The sequence below is a fragment of the Orcinus orca genome, chromosome 1 (assembly GCF_937001465.1).
Source record: "Orcinus orca chromosome 1, mOrcOrc1.1, whole genome shotgun sequence".
Lineage (NCBI taxonomy): Eukaryota > Metazoa > Chordata > Mammalia > Artiodactyla > Delphinidae > Orcinus > Orcinus orca.
In genome coordinates, this window is record NC_064559.1 from 33,041,144 (window position 1) to 33,061,613 (window position 20,470).

The 20,470-nt window shown below is 43.4% G+C and overlaps 1 long non-coding RNA gene across 1 annotated transcript in view; it reads left to right on the top strand.

Annotated features, from left to right (window-relative positions):
* The window catches only part of LOC117197679 (uncharacterized), an 85,231-nt gene that overhangs the window by 38,608 nt on the left and 26,153 nt on the right, over window positions 1–20,470 (top strand). The window contains exons 6-7 of the long non-coding RNA XR_007476140.1: window positions 251–1,192; window positions 5,067–11,727. This is a non-coding gene — a long non-coding RNA (uncharacterized LOC117197679). The remainder of the gene's footprint in view (window positions 1–250; window positions 1,193–5,066; window positions 11,728–20,470) is intronic.

The following is a 20,470-nucleotide window of genomic DNA, read 5'->3' on the forward strand; positions in this document are numbered from 1 at the left end:
GGAAGGAGGTGTGTTGTCCATAGGTTCAATGTCACAGATTCTGCCTTCTTACGATGTAAATAGGGGGCAGGGAAATACAGGAGCCAAATGGAAGATGACAGCCTGAGATGTAGGTGTTGTGTCCATAGGTACAGTGTCAGGGCTGCTACCTGCTGAGGTACCGATGACAGCTGAAACCCTAAATGGGTGGCTGTGGAAAACAGGAGCCGAATGCAAATGACAGCCCGGGAAAGAAGTGTGTTTTCCATAGGTTCAGTGTCAGAGCTTCTGACTGATGAGGCCATAAATGGGGGCCTGGAGAAAACAGGATCCGAATGGAAAGTGACAGCCTGGGAAGGAGATGTTTTGTCCATAGGTTCAGTGTCAGAGTTTCTGCATTCTGAAGCCGTAAATGGGGGGCTGGGGAAAACAGAAGCCGAATGGAAAATGACACCCTGGGAAGGATGTGTGTTGCCCATAGGTTCAGTGTCAGAGCTTCTGCCTGCTGAAACTGTAATGTGGGGCTGGGGAAAACAGGAACTGAATGGAAATTGACAGCCTGGGAAGGAGGTGTTTCGTCCATAGGTTCAATGTCACAGATTCTGCCTTCTTACGATGTAAATGGGGGGCTGGGAAATACAGGAGACGAATGGAAAATGACAGCCTGGGAAGGATGTGTGTTGCCCATAGGTTCAGTGTCAGAGCTTCTGCCTGCTGAACACAAAAATGGGGGTCTGGGGAAAACAGGAGCCGAATGGAAAGTGATAACCTGGGAAGCAGTTGTTTTGTCTATAGGTTCAGTGTCAGGGATTCTTCCTGCTGAAGCCGTAAAGGGGGGCCAGGGAATACAGGAACCGAATGGAAAATGACAGCCTGGGTACGAGGTGTGGTGTCCATATATTCAGTGTCAGAGCTTCTGCCTGCTGAAGCCGTACGTGTGACTCTGGGGAAACCAGGTGTCAAATGAAAAATAACACCCTAGGAAGGAGGTGTGTTGTCCATAGGTTCAGTGTCACAGTTGCTACCTGCTGTAGTACCCATGACGGCTGAAGGCCTAAATGGGGATTGGGGCAAACAGGAGCCGAATGGAAAATGACAGCCTGGGAAGGAGGTGTGGTGTCCAAAGTTTCAGTGTCAGAGCTTCTACCTGTTGAATCCAACAATGGGGGGATGGAGAAAACAGGACCCGAATGGCAAATGAGAGCCTGTGAAGGTGGTGTGTTGTCCATAGGTTCAGTGTCAGAGCTTCAACCTGTTGAAGTACCCATGACGGCTGAATCTGTAAAAGGGGGGCTGAGGAAAACAGGAGCAGAATGGAAAATGACAGCCTGGGAATGAAGTGTGTTGTCCATAGTTTCAGTGTCAGAGCTTCTGTCTCTTGAGGCCATACAAGGGGGCCTGGAAAAAACAACAGCCGAATGGCAAATGACAGCCTGGGAAGGTGGTGTGATGATCATCGGTTCATTGCCAGACCTTCTGCCTGCTGAAGCCGTAAATGGGGTCTGGGGAAAACAGGAGCCGAATGGAAAGTGACAGTCTGGGAAGAAGGTGTTTTGTCCATAGCTTCAGTGTCAGAGTTTCTGCCTGTTGAAGCCGTACATTGGGGGCTGGGGATTGCAGGAGCCCAGTGGAAAATGACAGCGTGGGAACGAGGTGTGGTTTCCATTGATTCAGTGTCATTGCTTCTGCATGCTGAAGCCCTAAATGGGGGTTGAGGAAAACAGGAGCCGAATTGAAAATGAAAGCCTGGGAAGGAGGTGTGGTGTCCATAGGTTCAGTGTCAGACCTTTTGCCTGCTGAAGCCATAAATGGGGGTTGGGAAAACAGGAGCCAAATAGAAAATGACTGCCTGACATAGAGATGTGGTGTTCATATGTACAGTGTCAGAGTTGCTACCTGCTGTAGTACCCATGACGGCTGCAGCCCTAAATGGGGGTTGAGGAAAACAGGAACTGAATGGAAAATGACAGCCTGGGAAGGCGGTGTGTTGCCCATAGTTTCAGTGTCAATGCTTCTGCCTGCTGAAGCTGTAAATGGGGTGGTGGGGAAAACAGGAGCCTAATGGAAAATGACAGCCTGGGAAGGGAGTGTGGTGTCCATAGATTCAGTATCAGAGCTGCTGCCTACTGACGCCATAAATGGGGGGCTGGGATAACAGGAGCCCAGTGGAACGTCACAACCTGGGAAGGAGGTGTGTTGTCAATAGATTCACTAAGAGAGCTTCTGCCTGCTGAAGCTGTAAATGGGGGGCTGAGGAAAACAGCAGTCGAATGGAAAATGACAGCCTGCGAAAGAGGTGTGGTGTCCATAGATTCAGTATGAGAGCTTCTGCCTGTTGAAGTGGAAAATGGGGGGATGGAAAATTCAGGAGACGAATGGAAAATGACAGCCTGGGAAGGAGTTGTACTGTCCACAGGTTCTGTGTCACACTTCTGCCTCTTTATGATGTAAAAGGTGGGCTGGGGAAAACAGGAGCCGAATGGAAAATGACAGCCTGGGAAGGCGGTGTGATGGTCATAGGTTCAGTGTCAGAGCTTCTGCCTGCTTAGGCCATAAACGGGGGCCTGGAACAAACAGGAGCCCACTGGAAAATGACAGCCTGGGAAGGAGTTGTTTTGTCCATATTTTCAGTGTCAGAGCTTCTGCATTCTGAAGCCGTAAATGGGGAGCTGGGGAAAACAGGAGCCAAATGGAAAATGACAGCCTGGGAAGGACGTGTGTTGTCCATAGGTTCAGTGTCACAGATTCCGCCTTCTTACCATGTAAATGGGTGGCTCGGAAATACAGGAGCCGAATGGAAAAAGACAGCCTGGGAACGAGGTGTGGTTTCCATTGATTCAGTGTCAGAGCTTCTACCTGCTGAAGCCCTAAGTGTGAGGCTTGGGAAACCAGGTGTCAAATGAAAAATAACACCCTAGGAAGGAGCTGTGTTGTCCATAGGTTCAGTGACACAGTTGCTATGTGCTGTAGTACCCATGACGGCTGAAGCCCTAAATGGGGGTTGAGGCAAAGAGGAGTCGAATGGAAAATGACAGCCTGGGAAGGAGATGTGGTGTCCATAGGTTCGGTGTCAGAGCTGCTACCTGCTGAAGTAGAGATGACAGCTGAAGCCCTAAATGGGGGGCTCAGGAAAACAGGGGCCGAATGGAAAATGACAGCCTGGTAAAGAATTGTGTTGTCCATAGGTTCAGTATCAGAGCTTCTACCTGCTGTAGCTGTAAATGGGTGGCTGTGGAAAACAGTAGCTGAATGGAAAATGACAGCCTGGAAAAGAGGGGTGTTGTCTATAGGTTCATTGTCAGAGCTTCTGCCTGCTGAACCCATAAATGGGGTCTGGGGAAAACAGGAGCCGAATGGAAAGTGACAGCCTGGGAAGGAGGTGTTTTGTTCATAGGTTCAGTGTCAGAATTTCTGCCTGCTGAATCCGTAAAGGGGGGCTGGGGAAAACAGAAACCGAATGGAAAATGACAGCCTGGGAAGGAGGTTGGTTGTCCATAGGTTCAGTTTTAGAACTTCTTCCTGCTGTAGCCATAAATGGGGGGCTGGGGAAAACAGGGGCCCAATGGAAAGTGACAACCTGGGGTGGAGGTGTGTTGACCATAGGTTCATTAAGAGTGCTTCTGCCTGCTGAAGCTGTAAATGGGGAGCTGAGGAAAACAGGAGTCAAATCGAAAATGACAGCCTGCGAAAGAGGTGTGGTTTCCATAGATTCAGTATCAGAGCTTCTGCGTTCTGAATCCGTAAGTGTGGGGCTGGGGAAAACAGGCGTCAAATGAAAAATGACACCGTGGGAATGAGGTGTGTTGTCCACAGGTTCAGTGTCAGAGCTTCTGCCTTTTGTAGCCAAAATTGGGGGGATGGGAAAACAGGAGCCGAATTGAAAATGACAGCCTGTGAAGGAGGTGTATTGTCCATAGGTTCAGTGTCAGAGCTTCAACCTGTTGAAGTACCCATGACGGGTGAATCCATAAAATGAGGGCTGAGGAAAACAGGAGCAGAATGGAAAATGACAGCCTTGTATGGAGTCGTGGTGTCCATAGGTTCAGTGGCACAGCTTCTGCCTGCTGAGGCTGTAAATCATGGTTCGAGAAAACAGGACCCGAATGGAAAATGACAGCCTGAATGAAGTGTGGTTTCCATAGTTACAGTGTCAGAGCTTCTGCCTCTTGAGGCCATAAATGGAGCCCTGGAAAAAACAACAGACCAAATGAAAATGACAGCCTGGGAAGGCGGTGTGATGTTCATAGGTTTAGTGTCAGAGCTTCTGCCTGCTGAAGCCGTAAATGGAGGGCTGGGAAAAACAGGAGCCGAATGGAAGATGACAGCCTGGGATGTAGGTGTTGTGTCCATAGGTACAGTGTCAGAGCTGCTACCTGCTGAAGTACCGATGATGGCTGAAACCCTAAATGGGGGGCTCAGGAAAACAGGAGCTGAATGGAAAGTGACAACCTGGGAAAGAAGTGTGTTTTCCATAGGTTCAGTGTCAGAGCTTCTGCCTGCTGAAGCTGTAAATGGGTGACTGTGAAAAACAGGAGCCAAATGGCAAATGACAGCCTGGGTCGGAAGTGTGTTGTCTATAGGTTCATTGTCAGAGCTTCGGCCTGCTGAAGTCGTACATTGGGGGCACAGGAAAACAGGAGGCGAATGGAAATTGACAGCCTGGGAAGAAGGTTGGTTGTCTATAGGTTCAGTGTCAGAGATTCTGACTGATGAGGCCATAAATGGGGGCCTGGAAAAAACAGGAGCCGAATGGAAAGTGACAGCCTGGGAAGGAGTTGTTTTGTCCATAGGTTCAGTGTCAGAGATTCTGCATTCTGAGGCCGTAAATCGGGGGCTGGGGTAAACAGGAGCCGAATGGAAAATGACAGCCTGGGAAGGAGGTGTGTTTCCCATAGGTTCAGTGTCAGAGCTTCTCCCTGCTTACCACGTAAATGGGGGGTCTGGGGAAAACAGGAGCTGAATGGAGAATGACAGCCTGGGAAGGAGTTGTTTTGTCCATGGTTCAGTGTCAGAGCTTCTGGCTGCTGAAGCCGTAAATGGGGGGCTGGGTAAAATAGGAACCGATTGTAAAATGCCAGACTGGGAAGGCGGTTTGTTGTCCATAGGTTCAGTGTCAGAGCTTCTGCCTGCTGACGAAATAAATTGGGTTCTGGGGAAAACAGGAGTCGAATTGTTACTGACAGCTTGGGAAGGAGGTGTGTTGTCCATAGGATCATTGTTAGAGATTCTGCCTTCTGAAGGCGTAAATGGGGGGCTGGGGAAAACAGGAGCCAAGTGGAAAGTGAAAGCCTGGGAAAGAGGTGTTTTGTCTATAGGTTCAGTGTCAGAGCTTCTTCCTGCTGAAGCCATAAAGTGGGGCTGGGGAAAACTGGAAGCGAATGGAAAATGACAGCCTGCGAACGAGGTGTGGTGTCCATAGATTCAGTGTCAGAGCTTCTGCCTGCTGAAGCCATAAGTGTGAGGCTTGGGAAACCAGGTTTAAAATAAAAAAAAGCACCCTGGGAAGGAGGTGTGTTGTCCATAGTTTCAGTGTCAGAGCTTCTGCCTGCTGAAGCCATAAATGGAGTGGTGGGGAAAACAGGAGCCGAACGGAAAATGACAGCCTGGGAAGGAGGTGTGGTGTCCATAGGTTCAGTGTCAGAGCTTCTGCCTGCTGAAGCCGTAAATTGGGGTTCGGGAAAACAGGACCCGAATGGAAAATGACAGCCTGGGAAGGAAGTGTGTTGTCCATAGTTTCAGTGTCAGAGCTTCTGACACTTGAGGCCATAAATACGGCCTGGGAAAAACAGGAGCCGAATGAAAAATGACAGCCTGGGAAGGAGGTGTGTTGTCCATAGGTTCAGTGTCAGAGCTTCTACCTGCTGAAGCCTTAAATGGGGGGCTGGGAAACAGGAGCCAAATAGAAAATGACAGCCTGGGAAGGCGGTGTGTTGTCCATAGATTCTGTGTCAGAGCTTCTTCCTGCTGAAGCCGTAAATGGAGGGCTGGGGAAAACAGGAGCCCAATGGAAGGTGACAACCAAGGAAGGAGGTGTTTTGTCCATAGGTTCACTATCAGAGCTTCTGCCTGCTGCAGCCGTAAAGGGGGCCTGGGGAAAACAGGAACCAAATGGAAAATGACAGGGAAGGAGGTGTGGTGTCCATAGGTTCATGTCAGAGCTTCTGCCTGCTGATGACGTAAATGGGGGTCTGGGGAAAACAGGAGTCGAATGGAAACTGACAGCCTCGGAAGGATGTGTGTTGCCCATAGGTTCAGTGTCAGAGCTTCTGCCTGCTGAAGCCGTAAAGTGGGCTGGGGCAAACAAGCGCCGAATGGAAAATGACAGCCTTGGAAGGAGGTTTGTTGTTCATAGGTTCATTGTCAGACCTTCTGCCTGCTGAAGCCATAAATTTGGGGCTGAGGAAAACAGAAGCCGAATGGAAAATGACACCTTGGGAAGGAGGTGTGTTGTCCATAGTTTCATTGTCAGAGCTTCTTCCTGCTGAAGCCGTAAATGGGGGGCTGGGGAAAACAGGAGCCCAATGGAAAGTGACAGCCTGGTAAGGAGGTATTTTGTCCATAGGTTCAGTATCAGAGCTTCTGCCTGCTGAAGCCATAAGTGTGAGACTTGGGAAACCAGGTTTAAAATAAAAAAAAGCACCCTGGGAAGGAGGTGTGTTGTCCATAGTTTCAGTGTCAGAGCTTCTGCCTGCTGAAGCCATAAATGGAGTGGTGGGGAAAACAGGAGCCGAACGGAAAATGACAGCCTGGGAAGGAGGTGTGGTGTCCATAGGTTCAGTGTCAGAGCTTCTGCCTGCTGAAGCCGTAAATTAGGGTTCGGGAAAACAGGACCCGAATGGAAAATGACAGCCTGGGAAGGAAGTGTGTTGTCCATAGTTTCAGTGTCAGAGCTTCTGACACTTGAGGCCATAAATGGCGGCCTGGGAAAAACAGGAGCCGAATGAGAAATGACAGCTTGGGAAGGAGGTGTGTTGTCCATAGGTTCAGTGTCAGAGCTTCTACCTGCTGAAGCCTTAAATGGGGGGCTGGAAAACAGGAGCCAAATAGAAAATGACAGCCTGAGAAGGAGGTGTGCTGTTCATATGTTCAGTGTCAGAATTGCTACCTGCTGACGTACCCATGACGGCTGAAGCCCTAAATGGTGGTTGAGGAAAACAGGAGCCGAATGGAAAATGACAGCCTGGGAAGGCGATGTGTTGTCCATAGGTTCTGTGTCAGAGCTTCTGCCTGCTGAAGCCGTAAATTGGGGGCTGAGGAATACAGGAACCGAGTGGAAAATGACACCTTGAGAAGGAGGTGTGTTGTCCATAGGTTCAGTGTCAGAGCTTCAACCTGTTGACGTACCCATGACGGCTGAAGCCCTAAATGGGGTGCTCAGGAAAACAGGAGCCAAATGGAAAATGACATCCTAGGAAGGAGTTGTTTTTTCCATAGGTTCAGTGTCAGAGCTTTTTCCTGCTGAAGCCATAAATTGGGGCTCGGGACAACAGGACCCGAATGGAAAATGACAGCCTGGGATAGAGGTTTTCTGTCCATAGTTTCAGTTTTGGGGCTGCTACCTGCTGAAGTACCCATCTCGGCTTAAGCCCTAAATGGTGAGCTCAGGAAAACAGGAGTCTAATGGAAAATAACACCCTGGGAAGGAAGTGTGTTGTTCATAGGTTCAGTGTCAGAGTTTCTGCCTGCTGAAGCTGTAAATGGGTGGCTGGGGAAAACATGAGCCGAGTGGAAAATGACATCCTTGGAAGGAGGTGTGTTGTCCATCAGTTCAGTGTCACAGCTTCTGCCTGATTAAGCCGTAAATGAGGGGCTGGAGAAAACAGGGGCTGAATGGAAAATGACAGCCTGGGTAGGAGGTGTGTTGTCCATAGGTTCAGTGTCAGAGCTGCTGCCTGCTGAAGCACTGATGACGGCGAAGCCATAAATGGTGTTCTGGGGAAAACAGGAGCTGAAACAGTAAATGCGCGGCTGGGGAAAACAGGAGCAGTAGGGGGAGAGGCTCTCTGCTTCCCATCAGAGGTCCCACATATGGGCTGAAGGTTGGTTTGGAGTCCAAAGGGATGGTTAAAATTTGGGGTGTCGCAGGAGACCATCGGCACAGGTGGGGTGATAGACACTGGGACCTCCGCAGGGTGCCTCTTGTCCACCCTGAGACCTGGGGGAGACCTAAACATGGCAGCTTTGGAAGAGGCAGTAGTATCCATGTAGACATCAGTGTGTGCAGTAGACTGGAAGGTGAAACTTCCAGATGCCGTGACCATTCTCGTGGAAGGGATTGCCATAGAAGTCATGGGCTGCCCAGTTAAAATAGGGGGATTGATGGTAGGGACTGGAAGAGGGGTAGGTAAGTATAAAGGAGGGTAGGATCTGCAGAAATGCGTGTTGGGGGTTCCTTTTTGTGGGATGGTGGCTGGAAGGAGAAAGCTGGGATGCTAGGAGGTGGAGGGAGGTCAGAAATAAGAGGTGTGTGGTTGTGACTGAATGAAAAGGACCTTCATTTTTCTTTAGTGGAATTCCCCAAATGGGATCAGAAGCTGAAGCAGGAAGAGAATCAGCAGGACTGGCAACTTAGGGACTGTGTATCTTGTTTCCTGATCAATATTAGGTGTTTTGGGAAGGAGGAGGGACAGACAGGATGGGGGACATGGAATATAGGTTGGCCAAGTTGGTGGTAGTAGCAGGGACCTGCAAAGTGTGAGCGGCCGGGGGCAGGGAGTCTGCAGTCTGTGAGGCAGGTGGGGAGAGAGAAGGGGCAGACTGAGGGGCACTGCAGTCTTCCTTGACCGTCCTTATATTATTCAGGATCTTGTTCCACTGACACTCAGTGTTCTTCTCCATGGTACCTGGGTTTTTGGCAGCAGCTAAGCACGGAAGCTTAGGAGGGAGCAGCTCACCTCGATCCCATGTCAGTGCCTCGATCCCCGACGGGGACGACCTCAGCCCTGGCAGCAGCAGAAAAAGTGGCAGGGGAATCTTCCTCTTGTAGGGCCTACTGCTGGTAGATACCAGGGAAGAGGAGCTTTTTGATTGGATGTGTGAAGACTTTTCACACTGCAGCTCCTTCCCAGACATCAGTGAGCCTGGTGATTTGGGCCGGTGGTCTTCACCCAGCACTTCTTTCGTTGGCCTCTCCAGCAGCAGGGAGAAGCATGTAGTTGGGGCAGAGAACACCATGGCACGGGATGGGACCTTCACCTCCCTCTACTTTGGGGAAGGAACTGGGAGGTGACTGGATGGTAGCGGCTTCCTAACTTTGACTACTTGCTCAGGGCAGAAGTAGTATTTGGAGTACTCTGATAGCTATCCTAATAGATAACATTTTGTTCATTTAAATAGTTTTAATGAGAGAGCTGGGAACTAGGGACACACAGCATCAAGAGTTTTATAATGCATTCTGTAGAGTTCTTTTTAAGTGTGTACAAATATAAAAAATATATGCATGCATATACACCTCTGTTACTTTATTTAGTGCTTTACAAGAGTCCCTCAAGGAAGGGGTAGTAGCAACTATCAGTATCCTTCCTTTGCGAAGAGCTTAATTTATGCAAAATTACATCATAATTTATTTGTAACTGAGAAACTAGACTTAGTTATTGAGTAGACCCTCCCTAGAGACCTATGACATTAATAAAACCAACAAAAATTTGTTCAGTTTCCAATGATACACACACTACAGACTGAATTATGAGCCATCCTTTTTTTTTTTTTCCACTACGTGGGCCTCTCACTGTTGTGGCCTCTCCCGTTGCGGAGCACAGGCTCCAGACACGCAGGCTCAGCGGCCATGGCTCACAGGCCCAGCCGCTCCGCGGCATGTGGGATCTTCCCGGACCGGGGCATGAACCCGTGTCCCCTGCATCGGCAGGCGGACTCTCAACCACTGCGCCACCAGGGAAGCCCTGAGCCATCCATTTTAATGAAGGGAGGAGGTGATTTAACAAATACAGAGCAAACAGAGTATTAAGTTTTGTCCTCCATTAATATTAGTAACCGATAAAGTGGGCTCCAACGCCTTCAAGATAGCTTGAGACCATCATCTCTGATTCATGGGCAGGGGGATGTTCAGCCAGGATGTCTTTCTCTGTCACTGAGAAAAATTTCCATAATATATAATGATACCTACTGAAACTGATATGGGACATTTGGGTAATTAGGAATCTGTTAGCATATTTTTCTCTCTTCTCTTTTTCATATATGTCATCTTTTTCAGCAGAAATGTTTGGCTAATATCGGAAAGTAACACGAGTAAGAAAGGATATGATAAGATTCCTTGGACATTCTTGTTTCTTAAAAAACAACTGCTTTCTTTCTGTGTTAGAAGTAAGTTCAGATTCAAATGGAAAGCATGGCCTCCTGGAGCTGTTAACACCTTCACTTAGTCTTGGATGTGAGCAGTAGCACAGAATTCTGGTGGAACTCAGTAAGACTCCAAATGGGTACCAAATAAGTGTGTCATGGAAAGCACACCATAAGCAGGGTGAAAACTAGATGTGAATGGGGCAGCAGGAATGGTGGAGACACACATATTGCACATGTCTCCTCTGCTCATGTGTATATTTTATTGTCCTATAAATTTTACTTACAGAACGTAAGTTCAAAGATAAAATCATTAAGAATTTCAAGACAGCAATAGCACAGCATGAAACCAAGCAAGCGTGGGGCCCTTCTGAGCATGGTTCATGCAGGATTTGATCGACTGATAAAAGAGCCAGGCTCTGAGATACCCACACCATGTCAGTGACAGAAGTTCAAGCTACAAATATTGAAGCAGCCCTCACTGCCACTCAGGCACGGAAAGGCCTGTCACTGAGAATGAACCAAAATGTAAATTTAGGAGATAATTTATGGATATTTAGGACTTTGGATTTTTAACCCACAATAACAAGAAAACTTCATTTCAAAAGAGAGTGTGAGGTCTTCATGTTTGCTTTGGTTGTTGAGGGTCCTTTGTGGTTACATATCAATTTTGGAGTCGTTTCTTCTATTTCTGCAAAAATAGGGGATTTTGATAGGCATTGCATTAAATCTGTAGATAGCTTTGTATAATATGGACATTTTAACAATAGTTCATGAACATAGGATGTCTTTCCATTTATTTATGTCTTCCTTAATTTCTTTCAATAACGCTGTAGTTTTGTTTTGTTTCTGTGGTACACGGGCCTCTCACTGTTGTGGCCTCTCCCGTTGTGGAGCACAGACTCCATACGCGCAGACTCAGTGACCATGGCTCACGGGCCCAGCCGCTCCGCAGCATGTGGGATCTTCCTGGACCAGGGCACAAACCTGCGTCCCCTGCATCGGCAGGCGGACTCTCAACCATTGCACCACCAGGAAAGCCCAACGCTGCAGTTTTCAGTGTACAAGTCTTTCATGTCCTTGGTTAGGCTTATTCCTAAGTATTTTATTCTTTTTGATGCTATTGTAAATGGAATTGTTCTCCTAATTTCTTTTTCAGATTCTTCATTGTTAATGTGCAGAAATGCAAGTGATGTGTATATGTTGATTTCATATTCTGCAAACTTTGCTAAGTTGTTTTATTCTAATAAATTTTTTGTGAAATATTTAACATTTTCTGTATCTTTTTCAATAGTTTCCCTTTCAGCCTAAGTGTATCCTTAAATCTAGGGGACATTTTGACCACCATCTGAGGCTTTCATCTTAATTCTCAACTTATTCAGAGTCTTACTTGGTTAATGTTCTCCTCATTGTTTGCCAGTTTGGAGAATCCACCAAAATGTTCTACTCAAGGTGAGCCCTCTTTTCTCTTCCACCTCTGAACCTGAATATCGCTTATTACTTACTTCATTCTCTTAGAACTTAGCATTCGAAGTTTAAATGGTGATCTTTCTTAAAGGAGGTCAATGTGCTCACCGAATTCAAGACCTCTGGTGAGTTGTGTCAAGTGCGTAGGAATCATATTAACTTCTTGACTGTTACCCCCCTGGAAACATTTCTAAAGTGGCATTTGAGCTTGATATTCACGTTTATTGGACACCGCATTAAAGAGTTTAACAGAATAAGAGTAAGCTGCTCTTTCCTAAAGCAGACTTTATCCAAGGGTGACCTTGTAGTCACCTGCATCAGGCTCATCCTCATTGAGTCATTGAGTGCCCTCAACCCCCCTAAACTGTAAACTCCTTATAGACAAGACTTATGTTTTATAGCTCTTGTTCCCCTTCCCTATACCTAAACATGCCTGGAATAGAAGGTGCCTCTACGAACAGGTGTTGCTTTATTATAAACTACAGTTAGTACATGTATATGTTCATTTCCCTCTGGGAAAGGAGGCTACATTCCACAGGACTCAAATATCAAGCCTTTAAACTTCCTTGAACCCATAGATATATAAATAGTTGCATAACTATCCTCCCTCTATACAACTCTAAGATGGTCATATAAAAGTATGGTCATTAATTTTTTTTGTCTTTTTTTGTTTTTGCGGTACGTGTGCCTCTCATCTTTGTGGCCTCTCCGTTGCGGAGCACAGGCTCCGGACACTCAGGTTCAGCGAACATGGCTCAGGGGCCCAGCCGCTCCGCGGCATGTGGGATCTTCCCGGACCAGGGCATGAACCCGTGTCCCCTGCATCGGCAGGCGGGCTCTCAACCACTGCGCCACCAGGGAAGCCCCCATTAATTGTTTTTAATTGCAAACAGATAATAAGCAAAGTGAAAGGAACTTCTTCCACCAAAGTAAATGCCAAAGTTCAAAAAGTCAAATTAATATGGGGTTTGTTACTATTCTAAATAGTAAAGAACACTGACAAGAAATATCACAGTGCTGGTTGCTATTATCATCTTTTCATTTTCCATTACAGTTGTTTATATTATCTTCATGGGATATCACTGAAGTTATCAAGTTATCAAGTTATCTTAATAGTCAAATTAAAAAACAACATCTTCATGGGATATCACTGAAGTTATCAAGGTTTCTTAATAGTCAAATTAAAAAACAAAATCCCTTGAAATGCCAATACAAAGAAAAATGAGTCAGAACATGAAAAAATGTTTTAGGCAAGTTGACAACATATATTCTTTGCTCATTACTCTTTTTGAGAGAAGTTCCATCTTATTCACACCCACATGTACAATAGACTGAATAAAATACAACCCCATCACTCAATCCCGATAAAAAAAAAGGAAAGACAAGCTGGTTTCAGAAAATTCCTCTATTTATTCCTAGTATCTGGTTGCATCTGGCAAGAAAGAGCATTTTGAAATATTCTCTAAATTTTTGTATTTTATTTTATAATAATTTGCTTATTTATCTCAATGTAAATATTAAAAACACATGAGAAATATTTTAACATTTGGCATTTGACGATTCCTATCTATTTCCTTAATGTTTCCTTTGCGTCCTATGATGATCTTTTGGGATAGACAGCACATACCACTCTCATACTCCACAGAGTCTATAGCCCCATACACGTGCAAAATAGCTTGTGGGTCTGCGTTAACATACTCTTGGTTGAGGCAGGAAGGCTGTAGAGTACATAGTTTTTACACCTGTATATTTTAAGTGTTTTTGGAAAGTAACCCTAGTTTGAGTGCAAGTTCCATCGATTTATCAAATGCATCTCAGGTATACCTAGGTATGTCCAGTAAAATGGTAAGGCTATATTACTGGGAGACTATTTACATGAGCAAGTGGAAAGACATCCGTGAAAGAATATATTATAACCAAGAGTCACATATAATATGTCAATCAAATAGAATGTAGATCCCAGAAACATATCCACACATATAAGGACAATTGATTATTCAACAGAGCTGCAAAGCCAATTTCGAGGAGAAAGGATAGTCTTCTTGACCAATGGTGCCAGAAGCATATAGCACACGGATACTGTGCATGGATAGCCATATCAAAAGTATGACCTTTGATCCCTACTTCACACCATATAAAGAATTAACTAAATGTAGATCAAAACATAAATCTCTAAAACGTGGACAAAATCCTTTTGACCTTGAGTTAAGCAAAGATTTCCTAGAGATGACACCAAAAACAAGATCCATAAAAGAAAAAAAGTGATAAATTGGGTTTCATCTTTGGAAGCCATTATTAATAAAAGAAAAGCCACAGGTTGGAAGAAAATATTTACAAATTATATACCTGAAAAAACTTGTGTCTCTAACACGTATAGAACTCTCAAAACTCAGTAATTAGAAATTTTTTTTAAATTAACAACATGGGTAAAAATATTTAAAAAGAGATCCTGCCAAGGAGGTGTACAGATGCAAATAAGCACATGAAGTTGCTCAATGTAATCAATTATTAGCTAAATGAAAATGAAAGCCCCAGGAGATACCACTACACACGTATTGAATGGCTAAAATTAGAAAAGTCCAACCACACCAAGTATTGGTGAGGCAGTGTAGGAACTGCAAGTCTTTTACACTGCTAGTGGGAAGGAAAATGGTACAGTCACTTCAGTCAACAGTTTGGCTGTTTCCTTATAAGTCGAACATACACCTGCGGTATGATCCAGGCTTTCTGCACCTAGATATTTATGCAAGAAAAATCAAAGCATATGTTCATACAAAGACTTGTACATGGATCGTCACAGCATCTTTATTTTTAATAGAATTGTAACAACCTCGAGCACCCATCAACAGGCAAATGAATAAACATACTGTGGTATACTCATACAGTGAAACACTACTCAGCAAAGTGATTGACTATTGATACCCACAAAAATACGAATTACTCTCAAAAACATTACATTGTGTGAAAGAAACTAGATAAAAGAGTCCTCACTGTGTGAATCCATTTATGTAAATTTCTAGAAAATTGCAAACACGTGTCTAACAATAGAGTGATATAGCATATCAGTGGTCACTTGGGGATGTGGAGGGGTGGAATGTGAGAGGAAAAAGGGGCTTTATGAATGAGGCATAAAAACACTTGCAAGTGATGGATATGTTCCTTCTCTTGATTGTGTTGGCAGGTCCATGGGTATATGCATATTTCAGAACTTAAATTGTGTTCTTTAAGTATGTGCAGTGTACTGTGTGTCCGTTCTATTTAACAGAGCCATTAAAAAAAAGGTTAAGAACAGACGTTTGTCTCAACAAACAAATGTAGCAAAGAACAGAAAAGTCAAGTACAGTATGATCTCTGTCAGTTGAATTTTCCTACAGTTTATTTCCCTCAAAAAATATATCCCAGTTCTTAAAAGAGATGGGACTCTTAATAAAAGGTATAAAAAAAAAAAAAAACCGGCAAAGCCATCAGCAGGGTGAGCTCCAGCTACTTTTCAATTGTGGGACACTAGGTGCACGGTGCAGACATGCTAGGATGTTTGTTCTTCCTGCCCAATATTTTAGAGAGGATATTAAACACCCCTGTTTAATGCCTGCAAGTGATGGCCAGAGTGGAGTTTGGAGAATGATGTCTGTGATCTTTAATACGGTGGTGCCTTTGTAAAGAGTCTCAGAATTTCCAGGGTAATTGTGGAGTCAACTTCTTTTTGTTTTTTGGATGATATATATGTCTAACTCACCTCAAGAATATATCCACGTAGACTTGAAGTTAGGGACCAGCTGATGTAAATTTCTGTGGTTATCTCCTGACCTAACCTTTTAGCTTCTTTTTGTTTCTTGATTGTAGTTAAGCTTCATCTTGCCTCAGGGCCTTTGTATTTGTTTTTCCCATGTTTTGGAAATATTATTTCCAGAAAAATTGTCAATAAATGATTCCTTTCTATTCTTTGGCACTCATCTCTTAAAGATAGTTTTTCCTTGATTGTCCTACCAGCCTAACTTAGTCCCAATTTATCAGATTACTTTACTTCTTTCACAGAATAATAATAAAAACAAATATTATCTTTGGTGTCTCTTTGTATTTAGATGAACTTCTTCCCAAAGAACTCAAGCCCCACAGTGACAGAGGTTGTTACCTTTCTTATCCCTTATTCTGTGTCTTAGAACTGTGTCTGGCATGTAGTAATCACTCGAGGTCTGTTGACTGTGTAAAGAATATGTGAGTAGATGAACAGATTTGGAGTTATTTAAGGTCGCTCTTAATGATGGCTGGTGTTGGTGATTAAATTAACATTGTAGGTTTTAGAGTTGGAAGTGATCTTGCTGAGTCTCAGCGCTATGGCAAAACTCTCCCTACTGTAGCATCCCTGACAGATGATCAAGTCTGAGCTTGAATAACTGTATATGAAAGACCCTAACCAGGGCAACCTCGTAGCTGTCTTCAAGCAGATCACAGCCTTCCATGGGAGTTTGCTCCCTATTAGTCAGCTGTAATTAGGAGAAAACGGTTTGATTTACCCAGAATCATCTTCTCTCAGTCTCCTTGTTCTAGTTCCTAGAGAATAGACAGGACAGAGTTTCCTCTAAATTACATCCTTTGGGTTTGCACTCCTGCTTGTAATAAAATAAGCACCACGCTATGGCAAAATTCCCCTTGATTGTCTGCCACTTGTTGCTACATTCCTCGTTAGTGTTTAGAAATAATTTGTCTTAATGTTCCACATTATAATTGATGGAGTACAGAAATAAAAGAGATCTCGGGGTTATGTCTTAAGCAATCAGATATTTTAACTTACCCTTTTAATGTATTTAATGCTGACACTGTGAGGAATTGAGCAGTATAGTCACCGCGTTATTGCCATTGCTGAAAAAATGTATTTATGGTGAAATTTATGGTCACTTTGAAAGGATTAGCTGATGGCGGAATTCTCAGCTACATCTTAGAGCTGTGAGCATTTCTCAAAAAGTTGTGATACGAAACACCTCTGCCTTTTCTTGTATTTCTGTTACATTCAACTACTTCACAAAAAGCATTCGTCATATTCCTGAAACAATGATGGGCTTAGTTGAGATTCTTTTGGGTCCTAAGGGACCAACATGTGTGCATAATAGTGTCGAGTAACACAGAGCCTGGATGTTTGGCTCCAGACTGAAAGCCCCATGGAGTCGTTTTTTCACATCTGTTCACCAATGTGTATGAATGGGAGAAAACCAAAGATCTGGTTTGTTTGATCAAGGGGAGCCACACTCCTTTTACTTTTGCTGTGAGAAACAAGTAAAGAGGTGTAAAATATCTGAAAAGAGCCTCTTAAGGTTTGGTAGAACGCTTAAGTGGGATATAGAGAATATACAGCAAAAAGAAAAGCAAGTGAGTACTGCTGGCAAACTTTTTCAAGGACAGCTAACAAATTAATAATAGTAGTAACAACAATAGTAAGATTGATTTTAAAAGACTTAAGAGTGGCATGGATTCCGAACCACTCTACATGTATTAACTCCACGCCACAGCCCTGTAAAATGGGTGAGGTTATTAAGCCCTTGATTTTCAAAGAGGAAGTGAAACACAAAGAAGTACCACTCCTGAACTCCCATCACTAATAAGTGGTGGAGCTGGGGAAAAAAGATCCAGGCAAATTAATTTTAGAGTTAGTGCTCTTCACCCGTAGGTTATATCCCACAGGTAATATTTGCACATTTTGAAATCACTTTACAAATACTATTTTTACCCCTAAAGTACACAGGGAATACCCAGGGAAATTGGCATTCTAATTATTTTTATATCTTTGCCAATAATCTGTTAACTTTTGGCAGTTCAGTATCCTTCCCCAACTTCTTAAAAATTCAGCCTACAATCCAAAAAAATAAGGCCTAGTGAAAATAAATGTCTGTAAATCCAGTTCAAGAGAGCAACTAAAACCTAAGGCCCCCAAGGATGTAAAAGAGAAAGCAAAGGAAAAGAAGAGACAAGAAGCCCAAACCCTATGATTAAGCTCCACGTTGTTAGGTAAAGGGGCATTTAATTAATGCTTCTTTAATACCGTGTGCACAGAGGCATGGCTCTACAGAAGCCAAGGAGTCTCCCTTTCATCACTGATTCATGGTATGCACCTGGCAGTGTCACTTCCTTCTTTGAGCCTCAAAGCTTTTCATGAAGACACTGAGGGAAATGGAACAAGGTTAGCTCTCACAAGCCAGCTCTCATGTTCTCTCATGTTACCTGTGAGTCTAGGTAAGTGCCGAATGTCTTTAACATGACAGATTATATTTTTTCTTAACCATTTCTCTTCTCCTGATTTTTACGTAATTTCTAATACATAGTAGAATAGTAGAGAAGAAAACACCACACTGAAAAGTAACCGACACACTAACTTTCCATTCTCATTTCACTGCCAATTCAGCCAAACGCCTTCTGTAGAATTCTGATGCAGACCATGAAAACACACTGTAAGTGTTCCAAAGTCTTTTCCATATTTGGTAGTCCTGTGATTTCCATTGGCAGAACTATCTTGGACTGTCATCTGAAAATCTATCAAAAAGAAATTAAGTAATAGGAATTCATATCAATGGTACTGGAGAAAGAAATCCTTGAACTTACCTTACTGTGTGAACCTTCATCCATGTACAAAATCAACAAGAAAGTTTAAACTTTAAAGGCAACATATTCTCATGAATATAAGGGAGAACATAACACAAATAATATACAATGCTAACATTATGTACATACACATATATACAAGTGGTCTTGAAATATGTTCCCAGATATTAATTGGATTAAAGTTTGGGGCATTAAAGCATTTTTTCTCATAGAGAGCATTATTCTTTAAGGCACATAGAGACACACATATCTGCCCTGCTGGCCTCTCACAGTTTCAGTTGATTCCACTCATGTCCCCAGTTCATTTCCCCATATATTTATTCTCGGATTAGTGATTTTTGAACAGGTGTTCCTCTCTTTAGAAATACCTGTGCCATGACCGCAGAGTGCTCAGATTTCTTTTTGGCATTTGGCGGCAGATGGTGGGGAAAGTGATGAGTTGTATGACAGGAGAGGTACAAGGTGAACCTTAGAGTAACTAAGACTTTATGCGTAGTTCTTAATCCCAAAGGGAAAAGAGAAAGCTAGCAGCGAAAGTCATTGGAATAAAGGACCTCTGAGATGAATCAGCATTAGGATAATTCATTGGTTACTGACTGTCCAGTCGGTTTAGGTTATAAAGTATTCCTGAGTGACTGCATCACTTTATGAAAGGTTCTACCTAACTATAGCTTTCTTTTGCTGAAATTAGTTTATATGGCAATAATATGCATAGAGAATGGCAATTGTGAAATCATGTCTTCCCCAAATTGAAGACACTTGTTAAGGTACAAGTTTACCCAAGACTGCAAATGATTTATCCATACTATACTAACTGAGACTGTGTCTTACCATTCTTGTTTGTTAAAGGAGATAACAAGGCTAACTTTGAGTAATAGCAGGATACTTAGAAGATACTTTCAGGTTAAGTTTTGTAAACAAAGTTCAGTGTTTACCCACCAAAAGCAAATCAGCTCATTTAGTATTGCAGGAAATGCCTTCATACTTTTTCACTGCCACTAAAGGAATTTAAAACACCTGTTGGATATATTCCCTCCTAGAATGCCATTTGTACACTTATTCCTAATAGGGCCTGTTATTTTAAATGCAAACTCGTATTATAAGGCTCAGAATTGATACTCAGTATTTTTAGTGATCATATGGTTTAAGGTTCTCAGATTTGGGCTCAGACTTGCATTTCAAGCATTGCAATGTGGGCCTGTTAAATGATTTCCATGCAACCAGGAAAAATTGTTTATCTGAATCTGAAGTCCATTTAAAGAAATGTGATAGTGGTTGATGAAGCCGACTAGCATAGCAGCTAGGGCAGTTATAGACAAGTTACATTTAACCTCTCTGTGTCTCAGTGTCTTCCTCTGAATCTGAGTTTCTTCTCAATGGGGATAGATACTGGTACCAATCTGACAGAGTTACTGTAAGAAATGAAGGAGTTCACAAATTTCCTAAAGGCTTAATGTTTGGCTTGTCGTTACTAAATGCTGGTAATTATTAGTAAAACAATATCCCTCTATTATTTATTATATCAAAATAATAATGATAAGAGCCTGTTATTTTAGTAGTTCGATTTTTTGGTCATGTAATTTAGACTAACTCATATTGTTTAAATGTGAAACCAAGAAGAAAAACAGTTTTGTTTTGTTTTTTTTAACCTGGTCAAGGAACCCAAATCACCTAATTCAGAAATGTTTCTAACTTGGCATCTGCTTTTAATCTGTCACAGCCAGAGAAAGTTTAATGTCTCAGAAAGTGACAGCCTTGTATTTGTGTAGCATAAAAAAGAAGATATATGCTAGATAACATATATACCCCTTATCTTAGTCATGTCACATATAATGCAACACTATTCCTGCTGGGTTCAAACATTGTGTTCCAGAGCCTGCCATTGCCTATTATCAGGAGCAAGAAAGCATAAGAACCGCATGTGTTTGCCCTTAAGTTGGTCTACGACACAGATACTGTCAATCAGCCTCTGATAGTACCCTCCCCGTGGACAACCTTCTGTGCTCTTTTGAGCATGCTCAGATGGAGTCTACCATCAGTGTGGTGGGACTTCACTTCGCTTCAAGTGTGTCCAAGTTGAAGGGTGAAATTAACAAATACTAACCAAATTTGTGGCTGTCCAAACTAGGAAAACAGT